This window comes from Spodoptera frugiperda, chromosome 6 (assembly GCF_023101765.2).
Source record: "Spodoptera frugiperda isolate SF20-4 chromosome 6, AGI-APGP_CSIRO_Sfru_2.0, whole genome shotgun sequence".
NCBI classification, from domain to species: Eukaryota; Metazoa; Arthropoda; class Insecta; order Lepidoptera; family Noctuidae; genus Spodoptera; species Spodoptera frugiperda.
Genome location: NC_064217.1, coordinates 2,363,447 through 2,375,529, shown reverse-complemented (window position 1 = coordinate 2,375,529; position 12,083 = coordinate 2,363,447).

Sequence of the window (12,083 nt, the reverse complement as noted above, 5' to 3'; positions counted from 1 at the left end):
GTATGCCATAAAATAAAAGCCACCGCATTCTGATAAGAGATACTCGAACTTTAAAATGTACATATAATGTAATTACTTTAAAATGTATACTTACTAAGTAACTCAGCCCAGTACACCAGGAAATATCCTTACCCTTACAGGAAATATCAGAGGTTTGTTGAGCTATTTTTATACTTAATTCCATCTCGTTAAAACACACCGAGTACTACAAACATTTTTAGAAGGCAAACATTATTTTTGCCCAACCTTTAGACGCCACGTGTTCGGAAAAAGAAAAACGACTTTTAGCCATCAAGACGTAAAAGGATACACAAGGAGATTGAATGTTATGTTAACAATGGAATTTTTCATCTCGTTTCACGTCTGTTAAATAGGGTAAACGCGACAGTTCCTGACTGATACAAATTGCGGCTTAATCCAACGATTGAGCGTGAACTATGAGAGTCGTTACGCGGATCCAGAGGACGTAATAGTCCTTCTTTGTCGCTAATGTGCCATAAAGGAGAGCTGTCCTCACGGCAAACGGTTTTGACGGTCAATCGGGTTGGACAACGAATGGTGATTTTACCCTAGTTCGTTACTATTGAGGTTAGGAAGTATGTGTGAATGGCGGGAATTTTTATAAGTGTTGCGTAGGATGTTGAAAAAATAATGTAGAAGGTGACAATGGAAATAAATTGAGATACAATACAGTTTGTATTTTATTCCGTGACCTTTTCGTGGCATAAAGAAATGGTGATTTAAGTGTGCTTAACATAGCTGACGAAAAGTTTAATGACTGTAAGTGCAGCTCGTAAGTGTGGATAGAAGATATTATCTAATGTATTAGGACTTAGGACATAGGCAATATTACTTAATCATATTCAATTTTTACTACGAGTCCTTAGTAATGACTGTGCCTAAAGCAAGCACCCTTTCAATCATCTCGTAACAAAATCATAATTATATTATTTTAAAGTGAGATACTTTAACATCGTGTTGTTATAAAAGAGCAAAATAATAAAGTGAATGAAATATTTCAATTATTTTAATTTGAAGGTTCTTCCTTCTTTTTAGAACATAACTCCTTTTGATTATTTTCCGTGTAAGTCTGAGGGAAATTATTAGAGGCAGAATGTTGCGATGCTCAAAGGGGATGACGTCACTTTTTGAACGAAGGCATGTTATAAATTGTTCTTGTCTTTAACATAGTCGTCGTGCTTCGTCAGTCGAACTTTGAAGAACCCTTTTGTTCACATTTTTTTCGGTGCTAATGTCATATTTATCATATTGTTGAAGTTTAAAAACATTTCCATTAGCTTAGCCTTAAAGGTAACGTGGAAGACCTGATGTTTTGGCGGGTACTCCGACCTCAAGAGCAGTATTAGGAACAAGGTGGTTTTTAGTCAGTAAGAGTCTGACATTTCCTCTCCTCGCTCAAGGCGGGAGAAGTGATTGGATGATTTTCCTCACTCAAAAAAGAATCAGTTACTAGTTATATCGTTGTGACTATGAGTATAAAATAGGTTAAGTCAATGTTATAAACAGATCTTAGTCTAGCTCAAAATCCAGCTCTTCGGTATTTTGACACTGAAATAAGTTAGGGAAAATATTCGAAATAAGTCCAATTCTTTATTAAATTAGAGAAACGTAATTGCTAAACGTGAAAGTATTTGTGTCAAAGAATTTCATGTAGTCATTTAATAAAATATCACTTAGTAATACAGTTGAATAGAATAGAAGGAAAAAATCTTCCTCTCTTTATATGAAATACTAAGGGAGACACAGTTATTATTTTCTTCATACAAAACGAAACATATTTGGAAGTAATAAAATGTATCCGAATGTCTTTGTACAAATTGTATTCGGACTTTTTTGTTGTTAGACTAAGAAATATTAAATGTAAGTACAATATGTAATTGAAGTCGTAAGTGATAACATTAACTAAGATACATCTCATTTTTTAAGGGAAAAAATCATCAAATGACTCCTCTCATTGTTAGACTAAACCTTCACAGTTCTAAGTTTTGCTTCAAGATGATGTCTCACGCCTCGATAGCTATTGCGATTTTCCGCAGCCCCAAATAAGTAGTAAGCTTTTTTTAGTAAGGAAAATCATCCAATGACTTCTCCCGCCTTGGGCGAGGCGAGAGGAAGTTGTCGAAGTTTCGTGCGTCTGAAGGGATCAGAGTTCATACACTATCAATTGCTTATTGTGTGTTACTTATTGTATAGATTTCCAGTTGAATTTGTTGTCATAATGCACAAGTTTTTAATATTTAAACTTGCATTCATTACATTTTCGATTAATTTACATAATGGAATTAATTATGTGGAACATTAGCCTTACATAATGAAGCACTTAATATTGAAAGTAAAACTTAAAATGTTCACGGATTCGACTACACTCTGTGTAGTAAAACTGTCGGGTATTTAACGAACAACTGGGTGTAATAATAAGGTTTTATGTTTTAATTATCACGACAGTATTACATTACGTGAATCCTGTAAAGGTAGTCTCCAAATTATCACCCATGGGCATCGTTATGCGAACTAAAGTGTTCATATAATTATGCTTTATTTGTCCTACAGTTTTGTACGAACTATTTTGTTCAATTTAATTAAGACTTATTAATTTATTTAATTTTTTGTTTTTTAAAAAAAAAAACGTTGCCCCATACTAGGATTTTGTCCTGTGTCGTGGGTGCGTTTACAAACATACAATTTCACATGCACATGACACCCAGACCCGAAACAACAATTTGTGGATCACAATAAAAGTTGCTCCGTGCGGGAATCGAACCCGCTACACGTTGCGCGGCAGCCAGTTGCCTAGCCACCGCACCAACCGTACAGTCAGTGCAATACAAAGGATGATGATAGAATAGACTAAAATCGCCTCTACTCTTACTATGGGTGTTATAAGAGTCGATTTAGGGACATACCCATTTAATTGAGACCGAACAGCAGCAGTCTCTGCTAAACCTGAACTTTTAAATCTGCTCTAACCCACCTACCATGATTAAAGATTGTGGAAAGCCCTCGACGCTTGGCAAGCCCATCGGAGATTGCAGTTTAAAATGTTTTATGTAATTTGTATTATGTTTAATGACTAGAACTAGTGTCAAATGTATTCTACTCTGTTAATATCATTACAAGGCTTCTGTTTATTAACCGACTTCAAGAAAAGGAGGTTCTCAGTTTAGCCTATGCTTCTCAGTTTCGCATCTAACCATTAGACTAACAACGCGCCTATCGTGTTTCTGAGATTAGATTGGGATATGCCCGAAAATAGGTTAGCCTGACTAATTAATTGGTAGGTATGTTAAATTATTTATCAATTGATTACAACTAATTCTATTAAAAACATTCCAACGAGACATTAATGAAATAAAATGGCCTGTTTAGTGTAGGCTTGTTGTTAGCATGTTTTGTTGTTTGTTTATGCCATTTTTTATGTATTTTCTTTCTTTCTTTGTAATGCAACGTTACATAATTATAAAATATGGCATTGTAGAAGTTTGAGGATTGTTGGGGATTTGGTTATTGGGGAGATGGGTAAATGGACCTCTGGTAACCTTACTTACACTACAACATAGTTTCATTTCGGTTTCTGTGAGACCGTGGTATCACTCTAGTCGAGCCGTTACACTCATGCTGAAGCATAGCTCTCCCACGTTGAAAAAATGGTCAGACAAGGCAACCGGGATAGGCCGCTGGTAGATACTAAAGCATCTAGTATCTATGTACAAAGCCCACCTACTTAGGTGGTCTACACTATATAGGCTCTAGTACTTACTAGAGCTTTAATTAGCTATTTCACGTAGTTACTCGTTACGCTACCATTCAACTGGTGGTCAGTCATTACGGATGAGATTACCAATTTGTAATCACAATGGTTTCTATACAGAACTATTGTGAAGGGATTGAATTGCTAGATTACCAAAATTAACAATTATGTTCCCGTCATGTTAACGTTCAAAGTTCATTGTTAACTGGATGAGAATTTTGTCAGTTGTTCTAATTATTTCGTTTGTTAAATGTTGTATGAAATTTTGTCAAGGTTTTTTGTTAGTGTTGTTGTTTAAAATGAAGATTGTATAGAAAATTTAATGAAGATTTTCCGCATTGAGCAAGTGTGATGATTAATAACCCACCTTTTTTCGTGCGACAAGAGGCCCTTTTTTAGCAGTGGCCACTTATATGCTTTTGACGTGACAGTAATGTGTACATTTTGCAAGTACTCATAATTTTAATTATAGAAAACGTTTTATTGCAAAATTATCCTTTATATTTTCAGTGATAAAGGACATAAAAAGAAAAGTCGTTATTGCAGAATTTGAACCTTATTTTTATAATGATAAAAAAACATAAAACTTGTCATTATACGTGTATACCAAAGTATAAGCTCAAAATTTTATTATTATTTCAGTAATTTGATATAACAGCAGTTCTCAACAAAACTGCACGTGGCATCTTAAACGCGATTTAATTTAATTCTAGCTTAGCTTGCAAAAGCAAAACTATTAAGTATTCGAGTTTGGGATGAACGATAAGAGGATTTGGGATCAACTTTGTATAAGATTGCTTAAGAATACTGATATAAATTGTGATGTTTATAGCTTTGAACCGAATATGAAATCTTAATAAAATTAAATATGTAAGTGTTCGGGAAAAGTTTATTTTAGTACCTAAAAAGGAGCGTCTTTTTAGGAGCGTATGAGCGTATTGACGTCTTTATTGTAAAGAAAATGCTTCCAGAATGTTGCATTGGATTTGTTGCAGAATTGAAAAAAAAAATGCAAAGCGAAAAAGAGGAATAAAGAGATTTCTTGAAATAATTACCATAATGACCCTATGGAAGTTTTAAATAGAAAATAGATTAAAAATAAATAAAAAAATCTAGATCCGAAATTTATTTTATGTACATAATTCGATGTTCAAATAAATATCATTAAAAGAAAAAATAATATTGGGCAGCAAAAAGAAAAACTAGTTAAACCATTCAGTATAAGGAGCACAGGTCGTGCAGAAAATTGTTTTAGACCCTTATAAAAAATAGTTTGCGACGTGCCTTTTTATCGCTACTCAAAACTATTTTCTGTAACTGACCCATATCGAGACAAATTACCAGCAAATTGAAATCACCGTTTTGTCAATCAACAACAATGTTTAAAACACTTTATCTACAAACTAGCTCTGCTTGGATCCTACTAGTCATATCGTGATGTTTTATAACCTATAGCCTTCCTCGATAAATGCATTACCCAACACAAAAAGAATTATTCAAATCGGACCAGTAATTCCGGAGATTAGCGCGTTCAAACAAACAAACTCTTCAACTTTATAATATTACTATTACATAGAAAACAAAACAGAACTATAAAAAAAGAAACACATAAAAAAGCTCGTCAATCTCCATCCTTATTTGCATCCGAAAAAAACTTCCAACGCATTTTATTACGAAAACTTCTCGTTCCAAATGTTTAACATGCATTTGCAAACACTGGGTCATTCAGTACGAGGTCGCGGCTTCGCTATGCAGCCTTGTTTATTCAATCGTGCAAAAAGTCCTAATGGCCGGTTTATTCAACTGTTTATACAAAATTCGCTCGCATTACCGCACTCTCCGGATTAGGGTGAAAGTAGCCGACAAATTAGCAAGATGAGGCCTATAGGGATGGGCTTAAGACAACTGGAAGTTTGTTTACAAACTTTATGGAGTTTTCCCTTTGTGTCCCGTCTCGAAAAATACTTTTTACAATTTCAGCAGATGTTCTCAAACATATTACTTTTTTGTTTTTTATTTTTTTCTGGCGTCAAAAGCTAAAGAAAATGTACGTTCGCTTTAAAATTTTGTTTTCCATTGAAGTAAGTAGAAATAAAGTATGTTTCATTCAATGTTAAGTCCTTCGCTTTGGATATTCACTTTTTGGCTTAGAAATCCAATTTATCCGATGCAGTGTTAATAGGTTATTTTGCTTTTTAAATTGATCTCTTTTTTACTGAATTCATCTATATCATGTATAAGCTATTATAGTATTTTTTGTGTATTTCTCTTTCTACTGACTAACCCATGAATTGATTCAGAAATCTGATCCTTATGTAGCTGCAGCAAGTCCAAGTCGTAACTTTCGTCAAGCAAACAATAAAACATAAATCCGAAAAGCACAATGGTGCAGGAAGCATACAACCGTATGTTCCGATCTTGCTTTGTCCCAACCGCCGTCCAACAGCGTACTAATGCAAATTCATCCGTTTGTTGATTTGGTTAGGATTCAAACTGAAGTAGTTTGAAGTTCTGCCCATAGCTTTGGGATATTGTCGTTCCGAATCAAGGATGGAGCGAGCATGTTTACTTAAGGCCTTAGTCTAGCTCGGCTTGTTGATTCCGTGCAATTCTATGCCATTGTGTAGACTTGGCCTTCGGGTGGGTTCCTGTTGTATTAATGTTGAATTTAATTATACTTAGCCCGTAAACTGTTTACTTGTGTTTACTATACGTGTTTGCTATGCCTTACATTCTAGGGAACCCGCGTTCTAGGAAGAAGTGTAAAGTGAATATAGGTACTCTCCATTTTTATGAGTAAGTAATGTAAGGAGTATAATGAGAATAATTACACACAATTCCAGAGCAGCATCGAGAATTTCGTAATTAAAATCTGGATTCACACGAATCTTCATAATAATATTATTAGTTCACTTCCACTCAATCATTGAGGCTCCCTTGTTCTACGAATTTGAATAAATTGAAATAATTATGGCGTTTCGAACGTAGAGAGAGATATACATATTTAAGAGGCTAGATGATGTATTAAAAATAAAGTAAAATTGTGGCAATGGTATGATCGTTTAGCATGAAAAGGGAGCCTTTTCACGGAAATTGTTATACCAGTGGTAGAAATGGGTTAGTGGAATTATTCATGTGGTTAATTAACTTTTGGGTGAATTTTCAATGCAAATAAACAATAAAATACGTTATTTAGGAAGTAATATTTGATTTTACTGATTACATACAAAAAGTATTTCTATGTCTTATACGTTTTTATTCAAGACTGATAAAAGGGCTAAACAATTCATTAATTAGTAAAACATGACAAGAGATTAATAACTAATGAAAACTGAATACCGGTATAGCCTTATAAACAAAATAACATGTGCAATGTTCCGGAAAACATTCTCTGTTGTTACAAAAATACTTTTTTCTTAATTTACAAATGGTTCGATCTTTTTCCCAACTATTTCATTATCCCATCACTATTACAGGTTTTCCCCGCCGAGTTTCCATTCGTTGATTAAAACTTTGCATTTATTTCAATTAGCATGAAAGGAGTAACCTGAAATTGGGCTCATTCGTTTAATTAATGCTCGGACGTTGGGTGTACGGTAGTGTAAGCCAAGTCTGTAAAAAATAAAGATAATTTTGTGTGACAGAAGCAAGTACCTTTGTTTATTTTGCTTAATCTGAAGTCAAAATGCTAATTGATTATTACCTGGTAGTAGACGGCCGAGTATTTTACTATCTAAGATATAATAAATTAAAATAGATATTATGAGATTCAGTGCCAGTTTAAATACGAATTCGCTATTTGACTTTTATTTAATTATGGAACAGTATTAGCAACAGAACTAGTCCTAGTAACTACATCATATGTAATAATTTGTATGTATTATATGATTACAACGATTACGACAATTATGTTTTAAAGTTTTGTATCGTTTGGTATCGTATTGAAGTAAATAAATTATTGTTTGTAACTTGGCTGTAACCCAACTTCACTACCATGCCCCAAAGCCTTGTTTCAGTGAGTTATATTTTTTCACTTCAAGCGGAAAGATGTTAAATTATAATGCCCAGCATCTCAGGTGTAAATTTTGTTTATGAATTCCTGTGTTTTAACAGTGGGCTATTTCTTTGTTTTCGCTGGATTAATCCCGCTTTGTTATAATTAATGTAGGTAATGATATATAAATTAAGCGGCAAAAAAAACTTTGAAAAGGGTTTATTTATTTTATTTCATAATTCACACAATACACTGAAAAAGAATTGGTATTAAAATGAATGCTACTTTATCCTGATTAATGTGGAACCTTTGATATTTTCATTTTAATGGATCTGAGGTATATTAATAACAGTTTGTAATGAACATTTCAATGGGTGCTGATGGATAGTGAAATGTACCTACTGGTATTACATTGGCAATGGACGTATCGCATTGTTAGTGAGTACATATGTAACATATTATGTAACCTTTGATTGAAATATATTGTACTATCTGAAATAAAAAATACTCACATACCGTAATAGGATAGATGACTAATTTTTATTTCGTCTTGTATTTTTTTTAAAACATTAGACATAAACTAGCTTTAGAACTAAAGACGGGATATTTACCATGTAAATATGTCTATGAGTTTTAAAAAACTTATGTATTTTTTATTTTCTTACGGAAGTAAATACTTTCGAATAATCATAATAATAATCATTTATTCCTCTTCCACAAAGGTGACTAAACTAAACTTCAAACTATGTTTACAAAGTATAATAAATTTAAACCTTTGTGGGAGACTGGTATCTGCACTAGGAAACCCTGTCACACAGATTACCAGGCCCCCCTATAAAATTATAAGTAACATATCAGTAGGAATAGGTCTAGCCCTTGATAAGAGAGAATAGCTTACAGAAGTAGCACTTACAATAACAAAAAATACAACACATATAAAAGGAATAGAAATGAGTTGTGTGTGTATGTGTGTGTGTGTGTGTGTGTGTGTGTGTGTGTGTGTGTGTGTGTGTGTGTGTGTGTGTGTGTGTGTGTGAAACGTGTGTGTGTGTGTGTGTGTGTGTGTGTGTACGTGTGTGTGTGTGACAGTGTGTTCATAGAGGGTGGGTGGGTTGGTTGGGTGGATGAATGCGTATATGAGTGTGAGCACGAATTGCGTTTGCTTGAAGAGTGTGAATAGGTCTGTATAAAAGTAAGTCCGTATGAAAAAAGATTAGGAGGTTTTCAGTTGAATCGTATCCATGACTTAGAAGATAAGAAGTTAAAACTTGCTTGCACTTCGCCTTGGTCAAAGGATATATATTTAATGTAGAATTTAATTTGTTATATAAATAAGAACTAAGGAAACAAAAGTGGCGGTGAGACAGACTAGTTTTGCACAGTTTCGTTGCGCATACCTTTGATATGTTGCGTTTGTGAGCGTTTAAAGAAGAGCTATATTTCATACGTGAATGTTGGCGTAAAACAGTTTGGATAACGAATAATTGACGGACCGTAAGAACCTTACACTTGTTATACAAGTCAGAGGTAGGATGAAAGAATGGTAGGGAATGGGCTACCTTAAGAACTGCTCTTTGAGCTCGTTCAACTTTAATCATAGCAGACTTTGAGGCGCCACCCCAAATCGTGATGCAGTAAGTCAATAAAGATTGACACAGGGCGAAGTACACGGCTTTGAGAACTTTCGCATCCGCAACGCGACGAAGATTTTTAAAAATGAAGATTAGCTTCCTCACTCGCTTAGACAGAAGATCTGTGTGGATATTAAAGTTTAAGTTTTTATCAATCATAACACCAAGGTACTTAATTGAGTCAACTCTTTGAAGTTTTGGGCAAGCACATGTGTTGGAGGAATAATTGCTGCATGAATGAGCCGTTATGTTGAGAGAGGAATTATGTATGTAATAATTATTAGTTAGCGAGAATGTGATATATTTAGTCTTATCTGTGTTGAGTGTAAGGAAGTTATTATTTAGCCAGCTTATTACCTTTGCGAAGCCTATTTGCGCAGAACGATACACTTCCTCCCAAGTATCTCCATAGAAGAGAAGCGCCGTATCGTCCGCAAATGTGATAATCTTACAGTTATCGAGATTAAGCTGGCAGAGGTCATTAATGAAAACCAAGAATAGGGTTGGCCCTAAAATACTCCCTTGTGGAATGCCGATATTGATTTCGCAGTCATCACTTAACCATTCATCAACTACGACGCGTTGCATTCTGCCACTGAGGTAACTATGAAACAATCTGAGCTGAGTACCACGGATACCTAGATGTTCCAGCTTCTTCAGCAAGAGTGGCGCAGAGACGGTGTCAAAAGCCTTCGCCAAATCAAGGAATATTGTAAGGACTTTTCTCTTTTCATCCAGCTTAGTCACAATAGTATCAGTTAGTTGGTGTACTGCATCGTTTGTTGATCTTCCACTACGAAATCCATATTGGTTTTCTGACAGTAATTTTTTAGATTCTAAGTAATTTATAAGTTGTTTATTTATTACTTTTTCCAAAATTTTAGAAAGAGCTGGTAGAATCGATATTGGACGGTAGTTATTGACACAGTCCCTGCTACCACTCTTGTGAATTGGGTGTATGAGGGATTTTTTTAGGTCGGTTGGAAATACGCCCGTAGAAAGGCAAATGTTGCAAATAAATGTAATAGGGTCCAATAGTACATTTGAATATCTTTTTATCAAACCACTGGGAACATCACCAAAACCAAAAGTGAAGTTGGTTTTAAGATTACTAATGATGGTATTTATCTCAAGTGAATCAGCGGGCAGAAGTACAAGCGAATGTAGACAGGGAGTAACTGCAGAAATCTGGTAGCCGGCAGAGTCTGGCCCAGAGACTGATCCAGCCAATGACATGCCTATTTTTGCGAAGAACTGATTAATGTCATTAACAGATTTAATTGGAGATTTAGTATTTATAAGATCTGTGCATGAATTATTAACGTTACTGGTGTAAGTGATGGTCTTAATTGTATCCCACATTTTTTTTGTGTTGCCTTCACATTTAGTAAGTTCTACTTTTTCGTATGTTTGTTTAACTTTTTTTAATATTTGGTTACAGAAGTTACGGTAGCGCTTATATATTAACATAGCATTATCATCATTAGGGTGTTTTTTAGTCTTGAGATGCAAATTGTCCCTGTTCCGCATGCAACGTAATAAACCTGGAGTAATCCACGGCTTAATTAGACGCTTACGTCGCGGAACAGAGATGTTTCGAGTACAATTACTTATTATGGTGGTAAGTGTTTTGAGGAAGAAAGAAACAGCATCATTAGCACAGTCCAACGAATATATACGATCCAAATCTAATGACTTAATTTTTTCATCAAGAGCTTTATAATCTAATGATTTGATTGTTAATGAACGATGCGAAGAACGTATGTGGGAGAGACTTATAATAACACTGTAGTGGTCTGTTAGGGTCGTGTGGGCAACTAAACACCTTACCGAGAGTCTAGTTTTAATTATTACATGATCCAGGCAAGTCTGGGAGTGCGTGGGGATATAATACGCGGGCAACATGCCATGTGAAGCTAGGAGGTTGAGATAAGTTTCAGCTCTAGTATCTGTAGTCGAAGCCGCGATATCAATATTTATGTCCCCGGTAAGAAAAATATTTTTAAGGTGTGAAAGTGTCAATAGGATGTTATTTAATGATTCAAGGAATTTGGAGACATTTCTTTCACCCGGGGGGCGATAAATACCAAGTATCGCAGATTGGTTATTAATTTTAATTACTAGACAATTTGCATCTGCTAAAGGGGGCTCATATATATTACAGATAAGGTGAGATTTATAAAATATGATTACACCTTCGTTTTGAGACCTGTTATTGTAAAAAGTATGTTGCATGCATGATTAACAAAATATATCCAGGCAAAAACGATCTAATTACTTCCAAGACTAGTCAATTAGTAATTATTATTTTCTCCAAGTCGGATTCTGTATTTATTCGCACTTGTGGGTCACTAACATTTTTACGAAGATAAACCACACCATACGAAGTCCAACAGAATTTATAATTATGCCTTCGCTGAAAAGATCTTGCCTGGTAATATAATCTTTGTGCTTTGTTTGTGAGACATTCTGAGACATATACTGGTTGCACTGGAGTTTGCAATTTAAAATGCGAGGTATTCAATTTATCACCCTTTGGCTTGGACTTATTAAATTTTTTGACTCCGTTGATGACTTTATCCTTAGCAAGCACTGTCGTGAAGTCAACAATAATTGGGTAAAATAATAAATCAATAATTGGAATGTCTTCTTAGTACGTTTTATATGTTGTAATAACGTATTTGCTCCC